The sequence below is a fragment of the Chlorocebus sabaeus genome, chromosome 19, assembly GCF_047675955.1.
Source record: "Chlorocebus sabaeus isolate Y175 chromosome 19, mChlSab1.0.hap1, whole genome shotgun sequence".
Classification (NCBI taxonomy): Eukaryota; Metazoa; Chordata; class Mammalia; order Primates; family Cercopithecidae; genus Chlorocebus; species Chlorocebus sabaeus.
In genome coordinates this window covers 14722377-14734965 of record NC_132922.1, presented here as the reverse complement: position 1 = coordinate 14734965, position 12589 = coordinate 14722377, and positions in this window count along the sequence as shown.

The window sequence follows — 12589 nt, the reverse complement described above, 5'->3', positions numbered from 1 at the left end:
AGTCATATGATAACTCTGTTCAACATTTGGAGGAACTGCCAAACTCCTTTCTAAAATGGATGTATCATTTTGCATTCACACCAACAATGTAAGAGAATTACAATGTCTCCACATCCTGGCCAATATTGTCTGTTTTGCTTTTTTTTTTTTTTCCTAATAGGTATGAAGTATTACCTCATTTCAGTTTGGAAGTACGTTTCCCTAGTGACTAATGACATGGAGCACCTTTCCATGTGTTTATTGGCCCTTTACTAGCACACTATTTTTAATTCACTTTGCGTGTGTGTGTGCACACGCGCAGTATTTAAGATCCTTTTCGCCAGACGTGGTGGCTCGCTTCTGTAATCCCAGCACTTTGAGAGACCGAGGTAGGCAGATCACCTGAGGTCGGAAGGTCGAGACCAGCCTGACCAACATGGAGAAGCTCCATCTCTACTGAAAATACAAAATTAGCCAGGCGTGGTGGCGCATGTCTATAATCCTAGCTATTCTGGAGACTGAGGCAGGAGAATCGCTTGAACCTGGGAGACGGAGGTTGCGGTGAGCTGAGATTGCGCCATTGCACTCCATCCTGGGCAACAAGAGCGAAACTCAATCTCAAATATATATATATATATATACACACACACACACATACACATATATATACCCTTTTTCTTTTTTTTCTTTTTCTTTTTTTTTCTTTTTTTGAGACCAAGTCTTGCTCTGTCACCCAGGCCAGAGTGCAGTGGCATCATCTCGGCTCACAGCCACCTCTGCCTCCCAGGTTCAAGTGATTCTCCTGCCTCAGCCTCTGGAGTAGCTGGGACTACACGCGCCCGCCACCACGCCTGGCTGATTTTGTATTTTTAGTAGAGATGGGGTTTCTGCATGTTGGCCAGGCTGGTCTCAAACTCCTGACCTCAGGTGATCCTCTCGCCTCAGCCTCCCAAAGTGCTGGGATTATAAACACGAGCCTCTGTGTCCAGCCTACCTTTTTTTTTTTTTTTTTTTTGTGATAGGATCTCACTATGTCACCCAGACTGGAGTGCAGTGGCATGATCTCGGCTTACTGCAACCTCCTGGGCTCAAGAAATCCTCCCACCTCAGCCTCCAGACTAGCTGGGAGCACAGATGTGCACCATCAAGCCTAGCTAGTTTTTTGTATTTTTTTGTAGCAACAGGGTTTCGCCATGTTGCACAGGCTGGTCTGGAACTCCTGGCTCAAGTGATCTGCCTGTCTTAGTCTCCCGAAGTGCTGGGATTACAGGTGTGAGCCATCGTGCCAGCCAAGATCATTTTTTAATGGTTGCTTCGAGGATTATAATTAACATCTTAATGTAAAGCTATCTAGTTCAGGTAAGTACTAACTTAATTTTAATAGTATATATAAATGTTTGTTCTGCTATGGTTGTTTTTGACCTCTTCCTTTGTGCTGGTTTTATCATACAAATTATATTTTTATGTATTGTAAGACTATCAGTAGTTTTATAATTATTGTTTTATGAAAATGTCTTTTAAGTCAGGTAATAGGAGAAAAGAATTACAAACAAAAGACCTATATACTGTCTTTCTGTTGTATTTACCTAAGTAGTTACTTGTACTAGTTCTCTTAATTTCTTCAAGTGAATTGTGTCTTGTGTTTCTGTTTTGTGTCCTTTTATTTCAGCCCCAAGGACTTCCTTTAATATTTCATTTTTTGAGAAGGACTCTTGCTCTGTCTCCCAGGCTGGAGTTCAGTAGTATGATCTTAGCTTACTGTAAACTCCACCTCCTGGGTTCAAGTGATTCTCCTGTCTCAGCCTCCTAAGTAGCTGGGATTACAGGCATGTGCCACCACGCCCGGCAAATTTTTACATTTTTTGTAGAGAGGGGTTTCTCCATGTTGGTCATGCTGGTCTCGAACTCCCGACCTCGGGTGATCTGCCTGCCTTGGCCTCCCAAAGTGCAGGGATTACAGGCATGAGCCACCAGGCCCGGTCTCTAGTTGGCTCTTTTAAAAAAATGTATAATTTCTGTATTTTTAGTTAATATTCTTTAGTTGGCAAGAGATCATTCTCATGCTCACCTTTTAATTTATTTTTTAAATTTTTATTTATTTATTTATTTTGAAGACAGAGTCTCTATCTGTCCCCTAGGCTGGAGTGCAGTGGCACGATCTCTGCTCACTGCAACCTCCGCTTCCTGGGTTCAGGCGATTCTCATGCCTCAGCTTCCCGAGTAGCTGGGATTATAAGCGCCTGCCACCATGCCCAGCTAACTTTTGTATTTTTGGTAGAGATGGGGTTTTGCCATGTTGGCCAAGCTGGTCTCGAATTCCTGACCTCAGGTGATCTGCCTGTCTTGGCCTCCCAAAGTGCAGGGATTACAGGCAGAAGCCACTGCACCTGGCCTATTTATTTATTTTTAACTTTACTTTTTATTTTATTTATTTATACTTTGTTTATCATTAACTTTTGATCATTGTTTTCTTTAGTGGGTTTTTTTGTTTGTTTGTTTGTTTTGAGACAGAGTTTCACTCTTATTGCCCAGGCTGGAGTACAACGGTGGGATCTTGGCTCACTGCAACCTCTGCCTCCCGGGTTCAAGCGATTCTCCTGACTCAGCCTCCCAAGTAATTGGGATTACAGGCATGCACCACTCCACCTGGCTAATTTTGTATTTTTAATAGAGACAGCGTTTCTCCATGTTGGTCAGGCTGGCCTCGAACTCCTGACCTCAGGTGATCTGCCCGCCTCAGCCTCCCAAAGTGCTGGGATCACAGGCAGGAGCCACCACTCCCGGCCCCTTGTTTTCTTTAGTTCTTTGAATGTATTTATAATTGCTGATTTAAAACTGACAGTGACTCTAACATCTGGGCTTCTTCAGGAAGGCTCTTCTCCCTCCATGTATGAGCTATACTTTCTTATTTGTTCATGCATTTTTGTTGGAAACTGGACATTTAATATAATATAATGGGACAACACTGGAAACCAGATTGCCTCCCTTCCCAAGGTTTGTTGTTATTGTTACTGCTGTCTGTTGTTGTTGTTGCTGTTTGTTTAGTGGCTTCCCAGGACGAATTCTGTAAGATCTGTATTCTTTGTGATATACAGCCACTGAAGTGTCTGCTAGGTAGTTAATCTAGCTACTAGACGTGGTCGGCTAATGATTACATAGATTTCCTTAAATTCCACAAGCCAGTAAGTCTCCTATCATTTATTGAAGGGCTGTCTATTGTGTATGGAGGGTGTGACTTCAATGTTCCAGCAGACACTTTAGAACTCGCCTTAGCAGTCTGGGCGTGCCCGACTGTACATTTTTAATACATTAAACCACTTAGCTGTCATTGACTTAATTTCCTAAGGATAATATTCTTTGACTTTCAAGGAAATGGGTAATGCAAACCTGACTTGAAGGCAGGACCTCTGTCTTATTATCTGTGTATTAACAAGGTCTAGGATAGTGGCTGGTACAAAAAAAATCATTAAAAGTTCTGATGAATAACTATAGATCTATGTTTGAATTGTGCTTTGCAGTTTACAAAGTGCTTTCTCATGATTTTATTCTACATAGTGTAATTTAATTCAGCAACCTTTCCCGTTCATTAACAACATGCCAGTCACTGTGTCAAATGTCAAGGATAGAAAGATAAATAAGAAAAAGGCTTGCTCTGGAAGATGTTTTCAGTCTACTTGGCGGCACAAGATGCATGCATTAACAAGACAAATAATAGTATGGATATAAGTTCCATGCGAGAGGGCACCGTATTGACCTTGTACCACATTATACTGCAGAGTCTAGGAGAATATCTGATACCTAGAAGATGTTTGTGGGTTATTAAACAGGACCACACATTATTTTACACTCTCTTTTGAGAGGTAGAGACTATTTTCCTTCCCTTTAGATTGGATGCTGATATGGTTTGGCTGTGTCCTCTCCAAATCTCATCTTGAATTGCAGTTCCCATAATCCCCACACGTTGTGGAAAGGACCCAGTGGGAGGCAATTGAATCATGGGTGTGGGTTTTTCCCCTGCTGTTCTTGTTACAGTGAATAAGTCTCATGAGATCTGGTGGTTTTATAAAGGGCAGTTCCCCTGCTGCATATGCTCTCTTGCCTGTCGCCATGTAAGATGTGCCTTTGCTCCTCCTTCGCCTTCTGCCGTGATTGTGAGGCCTCTGCAACTATGTGGAAATGTGAGGCCATTAAACCTCTTTTTTTTTTTCGAGATGGAATCTTGCTCCATCGCCCAGGCTGGAGTGCAGTGGAGTGATCTCAGCTCACTGCAGCCTCTGCCTCCTGGGTTCAAGCAATTCTCCTGCCTCAGCCTCCCGAGTGGCTGGGACTACAGGTGTGTGCCACCACACCCAGCTAATTTTTTGTATTTTTAGTAGAGGCAGTGTTTCACCGTGTTAGCCTGGATGGTCTCCATTTCCTGACCTCGTGATCCACCCACCTCGGCCTCCCAAAGTGCTGGGATTACAGTCGTGAGCCACCATGCCCAGCCTAAACCTCTTTTTCTTTATAAATTACCCAGTCTTGAGTATACCCGTTTTTTTGTTTGTTTTTTTTTTTTTGAGACGGAGCCTCACTCTGTCTTCCAAGCTGGAGTGCAGTGGCATGATCTTGGCTCACTGCAACCTCTGCCTGCTGGGTTCAAGCAATCCTCCTGCCTCAGCCTCCCAAGTAGCTGGGATTATAGGTGCCCACCATCATGCCTGGCTACTTTTTTGTATTTTTAGTAGAGATGGGGTTTCACCATGTTGGCCAGGCTGGTCTGGAACCCCTGACCTCAAGGAATCCACGCACTTTGGCCTCCCAAAGTGCAGGGATTATAGGTGTGAGCCGCCATGCTGGGCCAAGTATGTCTTTATTAGCAGCGTCAGGATAGACTAATACAGGCCCTTGTGACTGCTTTGGTTAATGGAATACAGCATAAGTGATGCTGTATTGGTTTCAAGGTTCAAGTCGTAAGAGACCATCTGTTTCCATTTTTGGTTTCTTGGAACATTCAATCTTGAAACTAAGCTTCCTTGCCAGAAGGAAACTCAAGTGTCTTTGAGGAAAAGTCCACATGGAGAGGAACTGAGGTCCCTAGTAGATAGTCCCTGCCAATAGCCTATCTCAGCTTACCAGCCATGTGAGTAAACCATCCTAAAAGTGGACATTTCAGTCCAGTTAGACCACCCCAGCTGACACTGCACAGAGCAGAGATGTGCGGCCCCACGGAGCCCTGACAAAACTGTAATTTCAGGAATAAAATAAATGGCTATTGTTATCTCAAGCCACTGAGTTTTAGGGTGGAGCGTAAAACAGCACCAGATGCTCACAACAATGTGGAATAAATATCTGTTGACTACCTATGATTGTTGATAATCTGTGATTGTTGGAGGGATTATCCCACATTATCCCATTTAATCTTCTCAATTCTGTTGATGAACCAACTTGCCCAAGATCATACAGCTAGTAAGTAGTAGAGGTGGGATTAGACCTCAGATCTTTCTGATGTCAGAACTAGATTTCCACCTCTATTTTCACTTTGCTGTGTCCTGTCCCTAGAGAACTAGAATCCTGAGTAGCTGGGATTACAGGCGTGTGTCACCACGCCCAGCTAATTTTTGTGTTTTCGGTAGAGACGGGATTTCCCATGTTGGCCAGGCTGGCCTCGAACTCCTGACCTCAGGTGATCCATTCATCTCAGCCTCCCAAAGTGTTGGGATTACAGGCATGAGCCACTGTGCCTGGCCAACATCGCCTCTCCGCTGGGAGGTCAGCTGGGCTGCATATGGCCTCTCCATGTATCTCTTCACATGGGTGAATTCGGTCTTCCTCGGAGCATGGTGGCTCTGTGAGTGTCCCAAGAGAGCAAGGTGGAAATACACGGCATTTTTATAACCCAGAAGTCAGAAACCTCAGAAGTCACAGTTTTTCTTCTGCTATGAGGCAGTCATGAATAGCTTCCCTGGCTCAAGCGGAGAAGAAGACATAGATTAAATGGTAGATATTGTGGTAGCCATTGTTGGTAAATAGGACCTACTACAGTGCATCTCATCGACACATTCAAAGAAAACACAAACCTCACATCCAGATCTTTCCTGTGGGTTCTTTCTAGAATGTCAGGGTGGGCAGTTGTGATGGGGGTTAAATTTGTAACACTCAGCAACACTTCTTTAAATTGTCTTTCTTGGAGGTTGGATGGAGATGGTTGGCTGAGTACATGCTTTTACTACTACTTGAATTTGCAATCCTTGGCAATGACAGAAAATAAATATTTAAGAATATAGACTCATGATAGGGCTGGAAAACTGAAGGTGTTCGTGGACCATTAATGTTGAAGAATCTTGGAAGGACAGAGAGCCTCAATTTGTTGAAGAGTCAATTTGTTAGAGGAAAAAAAAAATAGCCCAAAACATGTGCAGAAGGGGGCAGCCATGAATAACAGGAATTTTTCTGGGAATTTCTCAACTCAGAGAGACAATGAACCTGAGGAGCAAGATGAGGCTTTGAAGTTATCATGAGGATGGTTGAGAACTGGCATTTAGACCAAGACAAATTGACCCTTTCCTTTATCCATTTTGCCAAGCAGCAGGCAGCAATGGACATTGGCCCCAGACCAGAGCAGTGTGTCTTGGACTTGGGTGGGAAAAGCAACATACAGAACAATATGGGACAGTGTCCTAGGCAGCTGGTGGAACCCAGGAATAATGGAAGGCCCCCTTCATCCCAAAAGACAGCTTCTATACCATATTCTCACACTTTTTCTTTTCACCATCACTGGCCCCAGTCATGCAACAAACTTCCCTCAAGTCAATACAAGCAAAACCATTGAAGAAAAGCTCCAAGCTCTACAGAAGCTGCACTAGCATTTAAGGAAATGGAAAGGAGTTTGATAGAAGTTGTTCCGTGTGCCCAGGAATACAAGATCATAGAGCATCCATGAAATAAGATGTAATAGGCCGGGCGCAATGGCTCATACCTATAATCCTAGCACTTTGGGAGGCCAAGGCGGGCGGACTGCCTCAACTCAGGAGTTCGAGACCAGCTGGGCAACATGGTGAAACCCGTCTCTACTAAAAATGCAAAAAATTAGCCGGGCGTGGCAGAGTGCATCTATAGTCCCAGCTACTCAGGAGGCTGAGGTGGGAGAATTGCTTGAACTTGGGAGATGGAGGTTGCAGTGAGCCGAGATCGTGCCACTGCACTCCAGCCTGGGCAACAGTGAGACTCTGCCTTCAAAAAGAAAAAAAAAAAAAAAAAAAGAAAAGAAAAGAAAAAGAAATAAGACATACCCTGCCCATGTCCCCTTACTGTTTCCATTTGGGTTCACAGTGACCTGATTCCAACTGCCAGTACCTGCATTTCTTTCCCTGAGGTATTCCCCCTCCTTGTCCTCTTGTCATCTATGCCAATTAGTGTGGCATGCCTAAAGTGCTGAGGAATTAGCACCCTCTATCCTGGAAGCAGCCCCTCCACCAATTACCAGTGGCATCTGGTATAAATACCCCAGTTCCCTGATCCCTTGGGTGGAACAATTCTGAGACATGGGTTCTACACTGGCTTCCAGAGTTCCCAGCATGATTAACCCTGGAGAGTGACTTGACAACACATCCTTCACTGGCTGTCTTCCCTTCTCCATCTTACTTCCTTTCTCCCCTACAAGCAGCTCTGGGTATCATCTCCCAAATGCACTCGTCTCCCACTTGCACTCATACTGTTTTTAGGGGTTTGCTTATTGGAGAACCCAAGCTAAGCCAAAAGGTCATCTATGAAAGCAACAGTCAGCTGTGAAAAAGAAAACAGGCAATGGACTGAAAAACATAACGAACGCAGATGGAGAAGAGTTAGAAAAATATGGAAAATATGAAAGAAAAGTTAAATGACATGGATGATAGATCCAGAGATTTCAATACCTGTCTAAAAGAACAGAAATGGTTCAAAGAAAGGAGTAATCCAAGAAGTAACAGAAGAAAACCTCCCCAAGCTGAAGAAAAACACACATCTTCAGACTGAATGGGCTATGAATGAAGAACATATTTTTTTGTATACATATCATTCACCACACCCAGCTAATTTTTTGTATTTTTAGTAGAGACGGGGTTTCACCATGTTGGCCAGGATGGTGTCCATCTCTTGACCTTGTGACCCGCCTGCCTTGGCCTCCCAAAGTGCTAGGATTATAGGCATGAGTCACCGTGCCCAGCCTTCTCTTGCTTTTAACTGTACTGCCTTTCTGAGGCATCGTGTCTCATCTCTGGTCAACCAGTAAAAGCCCAGAGATAGAAAATGAGTAGGACATATTTAGAGGACAGCGTAGGGAAGAACAGAGAAGAACTAGAGAATTAGGATTGGAGCTGATGAAATTTATGAACACCAAAGGTAAGAGGAAGTCTTCAAGGTTTTTGAAGGTAAAAAGCAGATCACCTACAAAAAATGAATTTTCATAGGGCCAAAAATGGCATTAGCTACACTGAACGCTAAAAAAACAACGAAAAAAAGCTTTTCTTTGTTTGGAAAATATTTGGAATGTAAAATTCTTTTTTTAAATTTTTTTTTTTTTTTTTTTTTGAGACGGAGTCTCGCTCTGTCGCCCAGGCTGGAGTGCAGTGGCGCAATCTCGGCTCACTGCAAGCTCCGCCTCCCGGGTTCACGCCATTCTCCTACCTCAGCCTCCCGAGTAGCTGGGACTACAGGCGCCCGCCACTGCGCCCGGCTAATTTTTTTCTATTTTTTAGTAGAGACGGGGTTTCACCATGGTCTCGATCTCCTGACCTTGTGATCCGCCCGCCTCGGCCTCCCAAAGTGCTGGGATTACAGGCGTGAGCCACCGCGCCCAGCCTTCTCTTGCTTTTAACTGTACTGCCTTTCTGAGGCATCGTGTCTCATCTCTGGTCAACCAGTAAAAGCCCAGAGATAGAAAATGAGTAGGACATATTTAGAGGACAGCGTAGGGAAGAACAGAGAAGAACTAGAGAATTAGGATTGGAGCTGATGAAATTTATGAACACCAAAGGTAAGAGGAAGTCTTCAAGGTTTTTGAAGGTAAAAAGCAGATCACCTACAAAAAATGAATTTTCATAGGGCCAAAAATGGCAGTAGCTACACTGAACGCTAAAAAAACAACGAAAAAAAGCTTTTCTTTGTTTGGAAAATATTTGGAATGTAAAATTCTATGCCTCACCAAAAATCATTTATGAGGGGGGAAAATGTTGACATTTCTAGACATATGAGAGCCTAAACCCAGAGTCCCTTTCCATCAAAATGAAAAGTGAATTCAAGAGCAAGGCTTCTAGTACAAAAGGCAGGGATCCAAGTCCTGACCCTCCCCCAGGACTCTGCTTAACTCGTGTCTCCATGTGCTGGTGGCCATCACAGGGTTCCACAGCGGCTGCCCTGGTGAATTCTTCTTTTTCCTGTTCTGCCGATTTGACATTTAATCACACACCACCTGGAGAGATCCCTTTACCGTTACAGCAAAGCATCTGCCTCTTGCATTGCAGCTTCACTTTTCATGGATCTGCATTGCCTTCCTGCCTAGATTACAAATGTTCAATAACAAGGACCCTATCATATATCATCAATAAATATTCACTGAGCTTTAAAGAAATCAATCTCTCTCATTTCCCGTAGCAGACATCCCTGCTGCTTCTGTGTTCTTTTTTCCCATCTGAATCGCTCTCAACGCCTTCCCAAAGCTCAACCTGCCAGGTTTCTCCTCTCCTCCTCCCCTTTCCCCCCTTCCCAGCTCTGTTTTTCCCTTCTCCCACCCCTCAGCTTTTTCCCATGCTACAGACGTTCAGCTCTGTGGCTTTTCCAGCTACTCCCTTGTGCTTCGTCTCCTGATCACTATAATCAAAACCAGGAGCCAGGAAGGTGGAGGGTTCATCAAGAGCCCACCATGACCAGGCAGTGTTCTAAGCCAATCATGTGGATTAATGAGTTTGCTTCTCACAGCTGCCCTATGGGAGCAGAACAATTATTCCTCTGAGTTTTCAGATGGGGAAACCAAGGCACAGAGGGGAATTAACTTGCTCAAGGGCTCGTGGCAGATGAGAGGCTCTGACATGGACAGCCTTGCTCTTTCTTTCTTTCTTTTTTTTTTTTTTTTGAGACAGAATCTCGCTCTGTTGCCAGGCTGGAGTACAGTGGCACAATCTTGGTTCACTGCAACCTCCGCCTCCCAGGTTCAAGAGATTCTCCTGCCTCAGCCCCCCCGAGTAGATGGAACTGCAGGCATGTGCCACCACACCCAGCTAATTTTTTGTATTTTTAGTAGAGACGGGGTTTCACCATGTTGGCCAGGCTGGTCTTGAACTCCTGACCTCAAGTGATCCACCTGCCTCAGCCTCCCAAAGCGCTGGGATTACAGGCGTGAGCCATCACGCCTGGCCTGCTCTTGCTTTTAACTGTACTGCTTTTCTGAGGCATCATGTCTCACCTCTGGTCAACCAGTAAAAGTCCAGAGATAGAAAATGAGTAGGACATATTTAGAGGACAACGTGGAGAAGAACAGAGAATTGGAGAATTAAGGATTGGAGCTAATGGCAGACAACAAGTGAAAACTATTTTGAAAATTGGGGTACACAACAGAGCAGGAATATGAGACATATAAATAAGTCGTGGAATTTACAAAGCATGTCTGCATGATCATTTTACATTTCAGTTGGCCCTGACAGCGATACTTTGAGAGAAGATTGAAGGGAATCACTGCCTTTTCACATTTTACATATGAGAAGTCTGATGCTCAGAGAGGTTAAGTGACTTGCTTGAGGTCACACAGCCAAGAAACGGCAGAGCAGGCACTTGAACATGGAAACTCCCTGACTCCAGGCATGAATAACTAGCACATAAGGTTCTAAGTGGAGGTACAAAATGCCAGTCAGTGTTTAAGCAATATTTGTGTGTGTTTTGTTTTTGCATGTGTGTGTGTGTGTGTGTTTTTCTGAGACAGAGACTTACTCTCTCACCCAGGCTGAAGTGCAATGGCACGATGGCTCACCGCAACCTCCGCCTTCTGGGTTCAAGTGATTCTACTGCCTCAGCCTCCAGGGTAGCTGGGATTATAGGCACCTGTCACCACACCCAGCTAATTTTTGTATTTTTAGTAGAGACGGGATTTCACCATGTTGGCCAGGCTGGTCTTGAACACCTGACCTCGAGTCATCCACCTGCTTTGGCCTCCCAAAGGTGCTGGGATTACAGGCATGAACCACCGCTCCTGGTCCAAGCAATATTTGATAACCAATTCTCTGCAGTGACAAAACATCCTATTTCTATTAATATACATATAGAGATCAACAGTATTCTTGGCTAGCGTTTAACAGGGGAAGGATTTCCTCCCCAACCCAATCAAGTCCAAGCACTACTGCCCATGCAGTGCCAACTGCCCTCCAAACCATGCAGGCTTGGAATGAGACTGGGCGACAGAGAAATGAGAGAGGGGAGGAGCAGGAAAGCAAGACAGGAGACTGGAGAACGCACTTCCCATGACACAAGGGTGCCTCCCGTTCCATTTCATGAGATACTTTTTTTTTTTTTTAGGTGGAATCTCACCCTGTCTCTCAGGTTGGAGTGCAGTGGCACAATCTCAGCTCACTGCCACCTCCACCTCCTGGGTTCAAGTGATTTTCCTGTCTCAGCTTCCTGAGTAGCTGGGATTACAAACGCCCACCACCATGCCCGGCTACTTTTTATATTTTTGGTAGAGATGGGATTTTGCCATATTGGCCAGGCTGGTCTCAAACTCCTGACCTCAGGTGATCCACACACCTCGGCCTTCCAAAGTGCTGGGATTACAGGAGTGAGCCACCACGTCTGGCTTCATGAGATACTTTTGAGATGCTGTACATCTTTATTATTATTTTTTTTTTTTTTTGAGATGGAGTCTCGCTCTGTCACCAGGCTGGAGTGCAGTGGTGTAGTCTCAGCTCACTGCAACCTCCGCCTCCCGGGTTCAAGCGATTCTCCTGCCTCAGCCTCCCGAGTAGCTGGGACTACAGGCGCCCACCACCACGCCTGGCAAATTTTTTGTATTTTTAGTAGAGACAGGGTTTCACCATGTTAACCAGGATGGTCTTGATCTCATGACCTTGTGATTGGTCTGCCTCAGCCTCCTAAAATGCTGGGATTACAGGTGTGAGCCACCACGCCCAGCTGAGATGCCATCCATCTTTAAATTACCTAATAGGTAGGGTAGGCAGGGACGGGAGGAGGGGGGCTGTGGTAGAGACCAAGGCAAGGAGCCCCTGACGTCTCAGCTTACAATGCAAGAGGCTTATATTTTCAGACATGTTGCTGCAAAAACACATGGTGGCCCATGTAGCCCCCAACAGCCAGAAAGCAAGTACCCAGGGCACACCTCAGCCTTTTGCTCCCCTCTCGGGTGTGGGGCAAAGACCTTATAAAGCAGCAGTCCCCAACGGTTTTGGCACCAGGGACCAGTTTTGTGGAAGTCAATTTTCCATGAACCAGAGATGGGGGGATGGTTTCAGGATGATTCAAGCACATTACATTTATTGGAGACTTTATTTCTATTATTATTACATTGTAATATATCATGAAATAATTATACAACTCACCATCACGTAGAATCAGTGGGAGCCTGAGCTGGTTTTCCTGCAACTAGATGGTC